The sequence below is a fragment of the Leptodactylus fuscus genome, chromosome 11 (assembly GCF_031893055.1).
Source record: "Leptodactylus fuscus isolate aLepFus1 chromosome 11, aLepFus1.hap2, whole genome shotgun sequence".
NCBI classification, from domain to species: Eukaryota; Metazoa; Chordata; class Amphibia; order Anura; family Leptodactylidae; genus Leptodactylus; species Leptodactylus fuscus.
In genome coordinates, this window is record NC_134275.1 from 25,192,685 (window position 1) to 25,210,241 (window position 17,557).

General features: G+C 45.1%; 1 protein-coding gene across 1 annotated transcript in view; it reads left to right on the forward strand.

The window, feature by feature from the left end:
• Nucleotides 1-5,500: 5,500 nt before the first annotated feature.
• Nucleotides 5,501-17,557, forward strand: part of GABRA3 (gamma-aminobutyric acid type A receptor subunit alpha3) — a 66,743-nt gene continuing 54,686 nt past the window's right edge. Inside the window, exon 1 of the mRNA XM_075259381.1 lies at nucleotides 5,501-5,997. The gene's annotated coding sequence lies outside the window, so the exon portion shown is untranslated. The remainder of the gene's footprint in view (nucleotides 5,998-17,557) is intronic.

The following is a 17,557-nucleotide window of genomic DNA, read 5'->3' on the forward strand; positions in this document are numbered from 1 at the left end:
AAAAATGCGCCAAAAAACGCAATGCATTTTTGACTAGTTTTTTACACGTGTAAAAAATGTCATTGAAGTCAATGGGAGTCTTATTTTTACACGTGTATTCTTTACACGTGTATTATACAAAAATGAGAGCGCGTTTGCTCCGTGTGAATGGACCCTTAGGCAGGTCAGAGGAGAAGAGGTGTGTGTGAAGCAACTGATCATGCACTGACTTACAAATCCACAACATGCTTTGGATCCCCATCAGTGCATGGTGGCAAGGGCAGATGAACGACAGCAGCACCTGTGTGTGAACATGGAGCAAGTTAAGTCTACTGTAAGCAGCCTTGCTTGCAGTGGCGTAACTAGGAATGGCGGGGCCCCGTGGCGAACTTTTGATATGGGGCCCCCCCGACACCGAAGATCTCGACCGAGTCCCTCCTACGCATTCCTGCGCGCTCTATTATGTCCCATAGTGTCCCCTGCACACAGTATTATGTCCCTTAGTGGCCCCTGCACACAGTATTATACCCAATAGTGGCCCCTGTACATAGTATTATGTCCCATAGTGGCCCCTGCACACAGTATTATGTCCCTTAGTGGCCCCTACAGGACTAAATACTGTCACCGCTGACCGCTATACCAGGACAAATTGTGGATAAAAAAAAATCTGGTCCTGTGCATTACAATTTAGTAACTCCATGTGCCTCATATTAATAACAGTTAACCCTATCATGTCCCTCACATTAAGCCTTGTGTACCTCACATAAGAGTTACTGATATGTGAGAGACATGGAGGTAATAATAAAGTATCTTCATTATTATTACCCCCATATGTCTCACATATCAGTAACTCTTATGGTGAGGCAAACAGGGGTTAATGTGAGGGAGATGATGGGGTTAACTGCTATTAATATGAGGCACATGGAGTTACTAAAACACAAGTAATCCCCCCAAATGCCTGATAGTAATAAGTATAGTAACCCCAGTACGTACCTGTGTATCTTCAGTTTCATTTTCCTGGAGCAGCTTCTTCCTCTTCTCTTCTGTGCAGGAGCTCGGCAGGGATAAGCCCCGCCTCCTCCTCTCATTGGTGGGCAGAGGACAGCAGAGAAAGGGAGGGGGGAGAGAGGGAGAGCGTCCTGAAGCGCTGACAGGAGCCAGAGCTGCAGCTCCTGTGTCTCAGCCGTTGCTGCAGCTTCGGGGCCCCCTGTTGGTGGAAAGTATTCCACCAACAGGGGGCCCCGATCATTATACTCGGGGGTCCGAAAAGACCTCCGAGAATAATGATAGCAGCAGTAGCAGCTGTCACCGGGCCCCTAATGTCCCGGGCCCTGTGGCAGCTGCTACCGCTGCTATGGTGGTAGTTACGCCACTGCTTGCTTGGTAGTGACCTCTTAAAGACTGTAGCACATTGCTAGAATTGCACAATGTGTGAGTTGACTAATATCTCTCTGTAGGTACCATGCCTAAGTATTTCTATGTTCCGTGAAAGATATGCGGTGTCATGCTTTGCCCCATTCAGTTCTGTTTTTTGTTGTAATGTTCACTCTGAACACTAGGCGTCACTGTTGTCTAATATCTAATGGCAGGCAGGAGAAAACTGAGCAATGTGTATTAAGTATTAGGCTTCATGTACATGAACGTTGGCTTTGTCTGTGTGCTAGTCTTGAGCTCAACACCAGTGGGACATAATACTGTGTGCAGGGGTCACTATGGGGGATAATACTGTGTGGAGGAGTCACTATGGGGGATAATACTATGTGCAGGGGCCACTGAGGGACATAGTGTGTGGAGGGGCCACTAAGGGACATAATACTGTGTGCAGGGGCCACTATGGGACATAATACTGTGTGCAGGGGTCACTATGGGGGATAATACTGTGTGGAGGAGTCACTATGGGGGATAATACTATGTGCAGGGGCCACTGAGGGACATAGTGTGTGGAGGGGCCACTAAGGGACATAATACTGTGTGCAGGGGCCACTATGGGACATAATACTGTGTGCAGGGGTCACTATGGGGGATAATACTGTGTACAGGGGCCACTATGGGGGATAATAGTGTGTGCAGGGGCCACTATGGGGGATAATACTGTGTACAGGGGCCACTATGGGGGATAATAGTGTGTGCAGGGGCCACTATGGGGGATAATACTGTGTGCAGGGACCACTATGGGGGATAATACTTTGTGCAGGGACCACTATGGGGGATAATACTTTGTGCAGGGACACCTATGGGGGATAATACTGTGTGCAGGGGCCGCTATGGGGGATAATACTGTGTGCAGGGGCCACTATGGGACATAATACTGTGTGCAGGAGCCACTATGGGACATAATACTGTGTGCAGGGGCCACTATGGGGGATAATACTGTGTGCAGGGGCCACTATAGGGTATAATACTGTGTGCAGGGGCCACTATGGGGGATAATACTGTGTGCAGGGGCCATTATGGGGGATAATACTGTGTGCAGGGATCACTATGGGGGATAATACTGTGTGCAGGGGCCACTATAGCGTATAATACTGTGTGCAGGGGCCATTATGGGGGATAATACTGTGTGCAGGGGCCACTAAGGGACATAATCTTGTGTGCAGGGGCCACTATGGGACATAATACTGTGTGCAGGGGCCACTATGGGGGATAATACTGTGTGGAGGGGCCACTATGGGGTACAATACTGTGTGCAGGGACCACTATGGGGCATAATAGAGCACGCAGGAATTTGTAGGAGGGGTCGGTCGAGGTCTTTGGCTTCGGTCAGGGGCCCATGTCAAAAGTTTGCCACGGGGCCCCGCCATTCCTAGTTACGCCACTGTCTAACACACTTGGTTCACATCTGCGTTCAGGGATTCCGTTCCCTTCTTCAAGTAGCACTTTTCTCTCATTTTTATGCGGAAAGCGAGCAGAAACTGCACGGACTACATTATAATCTATAATCTTTTTTATTCCCCAAGCAAACCTCCAGAATGGAAAATCAAATGCAGATGTGAACCTAGCCTGACCCATTATTTTCTGTCACTTCATACACACACCGGGGCACACGCACACACGTATTATCACGTGTAGGGGCTGTGAGGACTGGTCTTATTCCAGTCCGTCTTCTGGCCCAAACTCGCTGCAGGAAATCAGTGGGTCTGTGGAGGCACGGGCAGCACACAGCACACATATCATCCATATGCTGTTTGTGCTGTTTTCCCATGGACCCGTTGCTGCATACGTTCGTGTGTATTTAGCCTTAATCAAGGGAGTTGCAAGACACATAACAGCTGTTTAGTTGTTTTCAATGGCATTGTGTAAAATACAAAACTGCCATAGAATATCAGTGGAACAGGCAGAATTGTCATGCCGATAATGCAGGCCAGCACCCAGACTCCTGCAAAGCTAAGCTGTTGTGAAGGATGCAATATATGGTTTAGCATTGTCTTGCTGAAGAATGCAAGGCCTTCCCTGAAAGAGAAGTAGCCTGGATGGGAACATATGTTGTTCTATAACCTCTATATACTACACAGCATTAAAATGCCTTTCAAGATGTTTATGTTGCCCATGCTATAGACATTAATACAACCCCATACCACTAGAGATGCAGGCTTATGCTAGGTTCACATCTGCATACGGGGTTCCATTAAGGGTCAGCTTGGGGTCCTCCCGAACGGAAACCTAGTCCACATAAAAAAGCGGTCACCTTAGGAAACCCTTGGACTGTAACGGGGTCCATGTGGTTTCCGCTTGCTTTTTTTGCCCGAAATGCTGCTTGCGGCGCTTTTCTCTCTCATGTACTGTGTGCTGATAACAAGCTGAGTGACCCCTCTCTTCTTGAAGCTGCAAGACATGGTGTCTGTGGTTTCTATAAAGAATTTAAAATTTTCATTCATCTAACCACACATAGTTTTCCATTTTCCGTCAGGCTGAGGCTCCACGTTGCGGAAATGCAGCTTTTTTTTTTTTTTTTTTTTTTTTTTTTTTTCAGATTTTGTTGCACTTTTTTAAGCCAAAGTCAAGAACATCTACAGAAGGAATGGGAAATATATAGGAAGTTCTTATACTACTACCTTCTGCTCAATCCACTCCTGGTTTTGGCTCAAAAAACTGTAACAAAATCTGCAACAAAAAAAGCTGTGTTTCCGCAACGTGGGGCTTCAGCCTAAATGAGCTTTGGCCCACAGAAGACAGTGTTGTTTCTGGATTGAAGTGCCGAGCACGCTTCCTCCTTCTCCTTCGGCGGCCATTTTTGAGCAAGCACTCTGAACCTCCCCCGGCACTTCAGCAGACACAGCCCTGCTACCGCCCAACGGACCCAGCTTCTTCTTACCTGCTCTCAGCGGGCTGGGGCTCAGACGACGCAGTGGGCGGGCATCCCTCCTGGACCTACGGACCTCTTCACCCACAGAAGCCGACGACTGGACCAAACGGGAACCGCTTTTCTTCAGGAGCTCCTCCAGCCAGTTGGTACCTTCGGATTGCAGCCCGGCCAACAGCTTCTTCTCCATGTCGTCTGCCATGTCACGGTAAGTCAACATGCAGTTCCTCTCACCACGCTTCAGTACCGGCAATTGACTTGGGAGCTGTTCACTTCCTTTTTCCACGAGTGGGAAGAAAAAGAAGTGACCTACCCTTTCTTGACGCGGATTCCGCGGCTGATCTGTGGCACGACACCCCATTCCGGCTAGGCCTATTCATTTGGGCCTAATCCAGAGCGGGATGCTGCAACTGTCGGAATGTTTCGGTTAGCCGTGAAAAGCTTTTTTTTAAGACTAGATTCTGAGGCGGATTTCCATGTCAAAATCCGGTCAAAAAACCCCCATGTGAACCAAGCTGAATTCTCTCTAGTTTCTACTGTGCGATGAGTTTTATCATTTTTGATCAATGTCTAGTTATCTAGAATATCTACTGAGAATTATATCTATATTCAGTCCCATATATGTTTTTTTTTTTTTTTTATCTTGGTAATGTTCTGTAATATTCTGAAGATGTCCTTGTATAAGAAATCATTCCCCTGGGGGTCCTTCATTTAACCCATTTTTAGTGCTGGCATTTCACATTCGTTTACTTGTACCCAATGACATCTTGCATTGGTTTAGGAAATCTAGCACAATAATCTTCTTTTATAGAACATATGTAACTAGTATATTTTACATTGAACATGTTAATACTGACATCCCCTAAGTAATAATTTCATGTAAAAGAACTGTCATTCCCTATTATATTATTATTATGGCGGTGCACGAGTCTGAATATAGAGGATCTGATCTTTCCATGAAATCTATGCATGTCTATATATCTTTCTCTATATATTATAATGATATAAATAAATAAATATAAATCTTCATTGCCCTTTCAGTTGCCCGTTCTTTTACCATACTGGGGCGGTCATTCCTTTCAGTAGGCCCCCCTTTTCTGTCCAGAACAGATTGACACGTGACCTCATTGTGTTTAAATGGTGTACTGAATGCCAGAGATGGCAATAATGGGAACAGAAAGGAGGTGTGCTGGTGAAGCAGAAAGAGGAGTGTAGGAGGAGGGGGTCTTTGTGTCTCCATCTGATGTCAGCCTGCCCTCCCTCCCTCCTACATCTGGAAAACGCTTCGTTTGACGAAATAGACACAGAGGCCATACTACATAAATCATTTACACGATTATGTAAATCTATACATAGATGAAAATGGATATATGGGGGAATCCTTGCAGGTCATGAATGGTTAGTCAGCAACACAGCTGGATTCACCTGTAATATTGCCTTCCTATAAGGGATTGTTTTATGCTACAGAGGATTATTGTGCGACCAGCTACATGAATCCACTGGATAGTGATCCTGGGACTGACACCTGCAGAAATCAATGAAAATCTCATCACAGCCAAGATAACATTAATCACTGGTGATCGCGGCGGGATTATTGGATCCAAAGAGCACAAGGCTCACAGCAGGATGTGGTGACTGCAAGAGGCGACAGGTATCCATAGTGGTCAACTGTACTCAGAACCAATAGCGTCAGACCATCAAGAAATCCACAGAAGGAGGTATATATCATGTGTATATCATTATATATGTATGTATGGAACAATAGACCTATATGTCTGTAATAATAATATAAACCATTGCTGCTTTTGTGTATATATATATATAGAGAGAGAGAGAGACAAAGAGAAAGAGAGAAGAGATTTATATCTATGTGTATAAGCTGATGTGTGTGTGTGTGTGTGTGTATATATATATATATATATATATCTTCTAGCATGTATTTGACTGTATGCCGTACTGTGTGCCCGCCTCTTTTCTTCATGATGTATAGGATATAGTTTCATGGTGATTTACAGCTTTTCGGATATGCGTGTGGCAGGTAAGCTCCATGATTCTAAGGTGTATACTGCTGTCTATGGCTGTATTGCTTCTGGCCTTTATTGTCTGGTGGCTTGCTTTGTATCCACTGTTTTGTAGAGTATTTATGCATCATAATGTGTGTGGAGTGTATATATGTGTATGTGTGTGGGTATATATGTGTATGTGTGACTACTTGATCGGATACTAAGCATCCCTAGCTATGTAAGACATTCTCCTCTGTCTCCTTATTTTATGGATGTGTGTGAGGCTAAAACTAGGTGACAACTTGCTCTGTGTTACTTTCAGAGCAAAATCCTTCTAGTTTTTATGTTACAGATCAAATAAGTGAAATAATGCCCCTCCCTAGGAGATATCTTCCAAAATGCTGCCATCTGAGAAGGGCGCTATAGGATGCACCCCTGAGTCCAAGTTCATTTGTAGTTTTTCATCTGTTTGTTGTGGGATTCCCAGTAGCGATATGGTGTCTCAAGACTCATTCTAACAAACTAGTAAGAACAACACATCAGCAATATGCAGAATAAAACCAAAGACAAATACATAATCGTCAATTCATCCAAAAAACATGGGAACATTGTAGCATTATAAAATATACAGTCTTTAGACTGACCTACGGTAGTAATGATACTAGTTTAATAGAACCCTTCTGAGGGAAAAAGAATAAGAAATCGCTGATAGCTACACAAAATGTAGTAATGCTAGGTTCATATCCGCATTTAGGTTCCCGTTCGGGGGGGTCCACTGGGGACACTCCGAATGGAAACCTAATCCGCATAACAAAGTGGTTACCTTAGGAAACCCGCAGACTATAATGGGATCTGCTTGGTTTCTGCCCAAAAAGGGTGAAAAATGCATATTTCACGCGGAGACTGGAACGGAATCCCCAAATGGAGAGCCAACGTTGGTGTGAACCCTGTCTAAGGGGGCGTTCACACTACCGTCAGTGCCTGACAGGTAGTGTCCACTCCTAGTGTCCGTTCAAAATCTCGCACGGACATTAGGACACTTGCTGTGTCCGTGACACTTGTCATTCATTTAAATGGCGATCGGGTGCGTTCTTTTGCACTCCGTGCCCTTCCTTCACTGTCCGCAGGTAAAGATGTCCGACTTTTCAAGCGGACAGAAAAACCCGACATGTAGGGTTCTTCTGTCCGCTTGAAAAGTCGGACATCTTCACTTGCGGACAGGGAAGGAAGGGCACAGAGTGCAAAAGAACGCACCCGATGTCCATTTAAATAAATGACACGTGTCATGGACACAGCTAGTGTCCGCTCCTAATGTCCGTGCGAGATTTTGAACGGACACTAGGAGCGGACACTACCTGTCGGACACTGACGGTAGTGTGAACGCCCCCTAAGGGTGCATTCAGACTACGTAACGCCGGGCGTGTATGAGAGCCGTACACGCCGGCATTACGGCAGACTGCCGAACACTTCCCATTCACTTCAATGGGAGCGCTCGTAAACGCCGCTGTTACGAGCGCTCCCATTGAAGTGAATGGGAAGTGTTCGGCAGTCTGCCGTAATGCCGGCGTGTACGGCTCTCATACACGCCCGGCGTTACGTAGTGTGCATGCACCCTAACAAACAATTGATGCACTAAATGGATATAGTTGTGTAAAATAATCTAAAAAGTCCCTACTCAACTGAAATATATAGTGCAGTGCAACAAAATACCATACAAGGGTGGGAAAAGGACATTGAATAAGTAAGAGACAGTAGTAGTGAAAAATATATAGGATGGAATATACAAGAGGGACTGATCTCCGATTGTATAGCAGTGCCTGAAGGTGTATCCCTTCTCTTCAATAGCTTTCTCATGGGTGAGGCACAAAAAGGAGTGTGTCAGGTTTTGATGATTTAGGCCAGGTTCACATGGAGTATTTTGGAGCAGAATCTGAGGCGGAGGCCTCATGTTCCGGTCCAAAATACGGAGTAGCCGCGACTGGATGCCGTTGCGGTGCTCCGGCATCCAGTCGCGGCACTATAATCCGGATTAGGCCCAAATGAATGGGCCTAGTCGACAGTGTCTTCAGGCAGATTCTCGAAGGCGCAATCTGCCTGAAGAATGAGCATGTCCACTCTTTTTACCGGAAGCCGGAACAAACGGAAGTCAATGCGAAATCAATGGGAGCCGTCTTTTTGGTCAGGATGCAGCCTCAAAATCCTGACCAAAATACCCCGTGTGAACTCAGCCTTAAGGCTCCGTTCCCATGGAGTAACGCGCCACTCATTCTGACACGTAAACATGTGTCAGAGTGAGCGCTTCAAAACAGATCCCATTGACTTCAATGGGTGCTGTCTTATGCGCGCTACACATTGAAATCAATGGGAGGCTTTTTAACCCATTGATTTCAATGTGTAGCGTGCGCAAGATGGCACCCGTTGAAGTCAATGGGATCTGTTTTGAAGCGCTCACTCTGACACTGGGATCTGTTTTGAAGCGCTCACTCTGACACGTGTTTACGTGTCAGAATGAGCGGCGCATTACTCCGTGGGAACGGAGCCTCAGGCCTGGTTCAGACAGGGTTTTTTGGACCAGATTTTGAGGCGGAGGCCGCCTCAGAATCCGGTCCAAAAAGCGGCTAGCTGCGTCTGGATGCCAGTGTAGTGCACACAGTGCACCGGCATCCAGTCATGGCATTACGCTCCGGATTAGGCCCACATGAATGGGTTTAGTCCGGAGGGAGTGTCGTGAGGTGGACGTCCGCGGCTGAATCCGCCTGAAGAATGGGCATGGAAAAAGGAAATGACCAGATCCCATTGAATTCAATGGGAGGCGGATTTTTGGTCAGGATTTTGACACAGATTCCGCGTCAAAATCCTGACCAAAACCCCCCATTTCAACTCGGCCTAAAAGTTAGCCAGATCTCACAGAATTTGTATTGAAAGTTTCATTCTGACTTTCCATAGCAGATGTGAACAGAGCCATAAGCTTGCCATACACTTTAGGCTGCTATCAGCCCAATGCTCATTTGGTCATTATTCCTTCTAAACCCCCATAAAGATGTGCCTGTGGCTCAGCCAAATGTGTTACCATATTTGGATATGAGTATTTGGGTATATTTTGGACTATTAGATGCACCCCAGATTTAGACAGCAAAAAAAAAAAATAAATAAATATTTAAAGGGATTCTACCATTAAAAACTTTTTTTTTTCTCGTTAACACATTGGAATAGCCTTAAGAAAGGCTTTTCTTCTCCTACCTTTAGAGGTCGTCTCCGCGCCGCCGTTAAAATCCCGTTTTTTGTCGGTATGCAAATGAGTTCTCTCACAGCACTGGGGGCGTCCCCAATGCTGCGAGAGAACTCTCTCCAGCGCCATCTCCATCTTCTTCAGCAGCCGCCTCTTTACTCATCTTCTTCCGGCTGGGGGTCACACTTTCGACGCCTGTGTGAGGCCCGATGGCAGAGCCGACTGCACATGCCGGCGGCCATTTTTTTGTGGCCGTTAACGCGAGCATGTGCAGTATGCTCCTGTCGTTAGTTAAAAGTCAACTTCTGTTAAATTTAGTGTGTCCCTATATTCTACCAAGCAGTGATTTTTGTATGATTTTAGGTTGGTTTCTGACATTATGTGCACTCTTACAGCAAAATTTATTTATGACACAAGTACTGGCAGAAAATCCAAAGTTGTCGGAAAGTTTAGATACACTTTAAAACCTTTCTTTTTGTCTTGCTTCTGCTCCTTCTTTTGAGGTATGAGGACCTTCTTGTTTGGGATTTCTGTGGTTCTCATACAGTCCTCTTCATCCTCACAATGATCTGACAGATGGGTTTCAAGCAGGGAGGGAGAGAAATGTTCGGCTGCACAGCTCTCTCTGGCATTAGGTGATTTATCAGCACTTCTCCCAATCATTATGGAAGTGGTCAGAGGGGTCTAGGACTGCTGGACGCCCCAGGCTTTGGACTATAACGTGCAAGCACTTTTTAGCAAGGTTCTTTCTTGCTATTAGAGCATCTTGTCAGAACAATATGATCAGTTGAAGAGAAATGAAAACTGTTCATCTCAGCTCTCTTAGGAACAAAAGGATCCAACAGCCATCTCCTTCTTATTCCTGACACAAATATGGGTGGGAATTATTTGCCACAGGCTCTGCATAGGAGGGGGGGTCAACTGTCCACGGGCCCCATCTCCAAATGGGGCTTCTCAAGGATCCAGATTGGAGGAGTGTCTCGTTGACCTGCGGTTTTTGTCTTCGCCTACCAATTTCTAGACCACAGGCTGCTTAGTCCTACAGCTTATAGGGTGGCAGGGACAGACACAGGATGTCAGTGTCTTGTTGTAGGTGGCATGATGATGGTGCATCCTGCTGCCTGGACTAAATTACTGACTCCAAACACCAGAAGAAGCCTCATTCATACAGACATTAGAGGATCAATGGTAAAGGTGAATACAAGGTTTATTATGTTAATGCGGACAAAAGCAGGAGGTGGCCCAACCTGTCCATATGTAGCCTCCATTGAATAACACTGGCACAGCTTTAAGCATGCACCAATTTCCTTCACTGAGTCAGTGTTATTCAATGGAGGCCAATGATGGATGTCTTGGGTCACATAACCTTCCATTAGCTGCCATGATGAGACCACAGTCATATATAGGCAGTGTTAGAGAGATAGACGGGACATATCTATAGGGGTTGCAAAAGTAGCAATCGTTACAGGGCACTATTATGTATTATGTAGTTTTATTGTAAGGGAATTGCTAGTTGAGCAATTCCCCAGTGCTGCTGCTGCTGCAACCTGGACGGAAGAAAAAGATAGACAGTGAGTCCTAACTTAACCCAGCCCCTATCCCTACTTACTTGCAACAACTGTCCTAATGACAGGGACAACTGGGTGACAGTCCCTTCTCTGAATATGTGTTACACCGAACAGGACAAGACTAAACAACACAGAAGCAAAGTCAGCAAGCCAAGGGTAAAATCTGCGACAAAAAGTACCAAATCGAAATCCAAAAGAGTAGTGACAAGGGAAGCCAATGGTCAGAAGTCAGTAAATAATATAATAGCAAGAGCAGTGCTTAGCAAGGACAGAGTCTTAATAGCCAGCAAACATGTGTGGGCTGATGTCCTGTTTATAGGAAGTCCAGAACCTGCCCCAGACTTGATTGTCAGATAGACTGTCAATCACACAAGTAAGGCTAAGATTAACTATTAGAGGAGCAGAGAGAAACCAAGGTGATGGAGATAGGTGTGGTGGATCAATCAATTACACAGGTAAGGGAGTAGGACAATGTTTAGACAATGCAAGAAGAACCTAAAGCAAGGAATAATAACTGAACACTCCCCCTACGCCACGGCACAGAGGCCGGAGTAGGCACAGGCGTTACATTTAAGTTGTAAATAAAGTCTAAGAAGTGTTTCTGTCACACCTCCACTATGCAGGGTTTTTCTGGGCAGTCTATTCTGTACAAGGGGTCATGTGTTATGTGTTCTCAGTTTTTATGCTTCTAATGGCCCCATTATGGTTGTAGAACATTTTGCATTTATCTTTGAGAAAGGTGCGTGTATAATACAGAGCAGTCTGCCCCCTCTCCCATATCCATTATTAATACTACTGGTTTCTTTGCATGTAACTCTTCCAGATGTACATGGAAAATAGCGAACAAATAGCTCAGAAAAGCCAGTGAACATAATATAGGGAAATGCAAGGGCACTAGACTCCAAATCCATGTTATAATGTGGCTAAAAAGATCCTCGTTGGGTTAGTGGAGGTGTTAAAAGGTTCTCTTTAAAATGTAATGGCCATTTCAATTTGCTTAATGTGTGAGGAAAGGGAATTAGCAGGTTTTACACTTTACTAACAAATTCATTATATTATTTATTAGAGAACAGTCTGTGTATTGGCATCCCTCTGATACTAAGTTAGCATTGCTAAGGAAAATCTGTATTCAGTGACAACTACATCTTCTAAACAGGCCACATGGTGGCTCAGTGGTTAGCACTGCAGCCCTATAGCGCTAGAGTCCTGGTGTTCAAATCCTGCCGAGGGCATAAAACCATCTGCAAGGAGTTTGTATGTTCTCTCTGTGTTTGCATGGATTTCCATCCAATATTCCAAAAATATATACTGATAGGGAAAAATGTACATTGTGAGCTCTATATGGGGCTCACAATCTACATAAAAAAACAAAACTACATCTTCTAAATACAGATAGTAGAGTCTTTATTTCAGCAACTGGAGACAGGTACAACTGTAGCTTCCAACAATGGGGTTATTAGTACCACAATGTACAATTCCCCAACCTTCATTTTAGGAATAATGCAGGCTCTATGGTAGACTTCACCTCCAACTACCGCCCCTCTCATGCCTCTCCAAGCTATGAATACTAGGGATGGTAGTGCAGGGAGTCTTCACAGCGATCTGGTTACCTTTGCTTAGGTTCAAGTTCCTCCTGTCAATGTCTGCCACTGTTCCTCCTGGCACGGAATCCAATAGTCCAGACAGCTGAACTCCCTTCTCCAGGCTGTCTCTAGATGAGCCTGGGGCAAGCACTCTCTCCTCCAAGAGGCTGTAAGGACGGCCTTTGAGATCCAGTCTCAGCGCTGAATGCAGTGATGGTTCTGCACTCTCTGTCTCACACTAGTCTCTCCTTAGGGAGAGACCACCTTTTCAGGTGTGTAGAGACTTATACAGCCATAGTTGCTCCACTGCAAGGGAACATGGGAAGAATATGCAAATCTGTCTCCCAAGATGTAAACAGGGAGACAGAGCCTCTGTTATGCCGCCCTCTATGGGAAGCACCCTGAACATCATGCCCAACTTTCCCAGAAGTCTTTACTGCATAATGCGGGGTTATAACCAAATCAATTTCTCAGCTACGGACGGCACCGTTTCTGTCTGGTTGGACTTCATCAGCGCAGCCTAGAGAGAATTGATTTGGTAGAAGTTCTAATACATACCGATAGAAATGCTAGCAGTGTCAGTATACCATATAAAAGGGGTCAGCACCACACCAGAGCGTCACCAGTGAGAGAACCAAAATACCCCGACGCGCGTTTCACCTTAGTGTGGCTTCATACACTGCTGTTTTCTGGCAGACATATATTCTGTGCCCATGCCATACACTAGAGATAACAGCAAAGTTACACAAAAGCCAAACATGTAAAGCAAAGTTAAAGCAAAATGAGTGGTTATAGCTCCTTGATACTGTATGTTCTGTATTTAACTAGTCTTTATAAAAGAGCTTTAATGTGCTACAAAAATAAATTGAAAACCTACCTCAAAGGTTCCACAAAACAGTGCTGGATCTGCGGTAAAGTATGGCTGACACTAATGGTATCCAATGGAGTCATTAATGTATCATTGTGTGTGTCAGGTTCTACTGAGACGTCTGTGTTTCTCAGTTTTTCATTCTCTATAGATCTGTTTGTTATGGCCTGAAGCTCGGCCAGTTTGTCCATCCCTGATTGAGTAACCTGGAAGGAGACTTATGTGATTGGAGCAACGATAATGGACAGACAGGGCAGTTAGGCCTAGAGCAGTGATGGCGAACCTATGGCACGCGTGCCAGAGAGAGCATGCAGAGCCCTCTATGCTGCCACGCGTGCAGTCGCCCTGTTCTCTCACTAATGGGAATTTGGTACAGGATTCCCCGTTAATGAGTGATCGCTGCCTTCAGCGGATTGTGGAAATGCACATCTGCGTACCGCGCGACCTACACTGACTACAGACTGTGACCTCTGCACCCGCGCAGGTGTGATGACATAAGTCATCAGCGCGCACAGTGAACAGAAGAGAGGACACCCGGTAGCTCTTCAGGTAGGTATATTTATGTTTGTGTACTGTCTGGGGAGGGGGCTATTGTTGAACATTTCATTTTGTGTGGGAGGGGGCTACTGTGGACTATTTGATGCTGTGTGGGAGGGAGCTACTGTGGACTATTTGATGCTGTGTGGGAGGGAGCTACTGTGGACTATTTGTTGCTGTGTGGGAAGGGGCTTCTGTGGACCATTTCTGTGTATGGGGGCCACTGCGGGGAAGATTGTACTGTGTATGGGGGCCACTGCGGGGCAGATTGTACTGTGTGTGAGGGCCACTGTGGGGCAGATTGTACTGTGTGGGGTCCCTTCACTACTTATATCACACAGAATCTGTTTTATAGCTGACATGATATTAGTCCAGGCTGTAATAACATTGCACAGTCACTATAAAACAGATACTGTGCAATGTAAATAGTGAACATTAATTGTTTAAAATAAAAAAACGCAGAGACCTTTACCTTTCAGTCCAATCTCTGTAAAGCCCCATTCACATGACTGTAATTTGTGGGTTCATAATTGTCCGCAATTGTGGATCCACAGAGTTTTAAGGTTAAATTGCCGGTTGGCACTCCGCAATAAATTATTGGGGTTTGGGTTGCAGTTTGGGCACTCGGTCTCAAAAAGGTTCACCATCACTGGCCTAGAGTATATATCAATTGCTTGTGCTGCAGTTTATGGGGATTTTTTTTTTTTCTTATATGTATATTCCATATAAAAAATACAATACTCATTACAAAAAATATATACAACAAAAATACATCAACCCCTACCCCCTCCCAACCCAATATGCCTGGACGCAGTTGAAAGAAAACATTTAAAAAATCAAATATCAAATATGGACATGTTTTTACAGACCTTGTTTCTCTGATATTGACAAAACTTAGGGTACCAAATCTTTGCCAAAAATTTGGCACTAGAGTACGAACCCACTAACTCAAGTTCACCCATTCCACAGGCGATGGAGCAAACTTGGTAATCCAATGGGTAGTCACAATAATCAATACATTCAAAGACAAATTTTGTCACAGCTCTCTCACTTGTATAGATCGCTGGATCCATAAAAGAAAAAAAAAGAGCTTATGAAGCTCACCACTTTGGGTGCACAGCCACTGTATGTGCTCAGCTCAAGTAAAATGAATGGGTTTATTCATTGCAATACTAACTATGTTATGTATAGTGTTGAGTGCAGGATTTATGACTTACGCTACATTGATTGTACCAGCTAATGTTTATGGGATAGGATTAGAGAACAAATTAGCGGTTCACGAATCCTCTTTGTCATAACCCATGAAATGTGTGAAGCTCAAAGTATTCATCATGGAGATCTTAGTGTTTTTCGCTTCTGTGGCCTAAAAAGAGTTCATAAGGCTGTGAGATAGAAGGAAACCCCTCTTTTATAGAGAAGACTTTTGTGAACTATTGGTGTATAACACAGTCGGTGTAAAAAAAAAAAAAAAAAAAAAAAAAGTGTCATCTAGAGATGAGTGAACAGCGTTCAATCGAATAGGTATTCGATCAAATATCAGGCTATTCGAGACATTCGATTCCAATCAAATACCACGCGGCAAATGCAGTAAAAATTCGTATCCCCTCCCACCTTCCCTGGTGCTTTTTTTGCACCAATAACTGTGCAGGGGAGGTGGGACAGGAACTATGACAATGTAGGCATTGAAAAAAAATAGGAAAAGTCATTGGCTCCCGAAATCAGGTGACCTCGGATTTATAAGAATAGTGTCAGCCATGTTCGTGTCATTTGCGGCTTGGAGAGACAGGGAGAGACATCTGCTCAGGGTCAGATAGAATTGTAGGTTCTGTTAGGCAGGAAATCTGAAGAAAAGCAACAGCTCTTTTCAGAGCTATACTGCAGCAAGAGGAGATATACACCTTGGTGTATCTCCCAAAGAAACCGAAGTTGTATACAGCAAATCTGTGTATCGTATATATACGCTGAATCCAGCTTTCCTGGTTGTATTCCACTCCCAAATAAAAGTGGTATACAGCTAAATATAAAATAACATCTCTGTTTATGGGCTGAAGCTGAATGGTGGGCCTGACACTGTATACGCTGCTGGGGCAAGTGACAACTCCAAGAGGGATGTAAAAGAATTAATCCTTGGGGTGGCACGGCTGATTTGGCACCAATGGGCACAAAATTACATCTCTGTTTATGGGCTGTAGTTGAATGGTGGGCCTGACACTGTATACGCTGCTGGGGCAAATGACAACTCCAAAAGAGGGGTAAAAGAATTAATCCTGGGGGTGGCACGGCTGAATTGGCACCAATGAGCACAAAATTACATCTCTTTATGGGCTGAAGCAAAATAATGGGGCATAAACTTAAAATGCAGGGGCCCCAATCTATCTCTAACTCAAGAGAGCATAGACACGCAGGTTCTATCATGCAGTTACAAGTAGAAGAGTGGCTCTGCAAGTGACAGTTGGGACTCATTGTGTACACTCTATGCCACCAAAAAGGCTAACTGCGGGGTGTATTTGCACCCCCTCACCAAACTCACCCAGACCTCAGCTGGGGAAAGCCTCCACTCACCCCAAGGGGCACAGGTCCAACTTCTACACCCAATACATGTAAGGCGCAAGGGGATCGGAGAGGTCAGGGCTGTGGTTGGCCAGGTACTCACGCAACATGTGGCTATACTTCTCCCTCCTGATGACACTAGGCCCCTCAGTGGCGGTGGTTTGGCCGGGGGGGGGGGGGGGGGGGGCATTAATGTGTCCCAGACCTTGGAGAGTGTTCCCCTGGTGTTTGTGGACTGGGTGGCAGTTGTTAGCCTCTTGGAGGAAATCTCCTCTCTGCCACCCGCAAGGGTCTACGGAAATATTTCCATCATATTCTTTTTTTTTTTTTTTTAAATGTAGATTGTGAGCCCCACATAGAGCTCACAATGTACATTTTTCCCTATCAGTATGTCTTTTTTGGAATATGGGATGGAAATCCATGCAAACACAGGGAGAACATACAAACTCCTTGCAGATGGTTTTTTGCCCTTGGCGGGATTTGAACACCAGGACTCCAGTGCTGCAAGGCTGCAGTGCTAACCACTGAGCCACCGCGTGGCCCCCATTTCTATGATATTCTGCACCAGTTACTTGTGGCAATCATTTATGCGATTTTTCCTCTCCCCTACCAGAACAAAGGATGAGATTTTATTCTTATACCGGGGGTTGAGGATTGTAAAAATCCAGTATTGTTTGCTCTCCATGATGTGAACTATGCCTTTGTCTCTTGAAAAGCAACTCAACATGAAGTCAGCCATGTGTGCCAGAGTGTTACTTCGCTGCCCCCAACTGGAAGGGTCACTCTCCATTTCCTCCATTTTCCACTCCCTTCACACCATCCGTGCTGAAGCAATGGGATGCACTGAACTTTCCCTCAAGCCTCGTGTGGGACAGTGACATCAAATGCCACTTCATCCCCCTTTGTCTTCCTCCGTCAGCCAACCGTGCGAAGATGACAG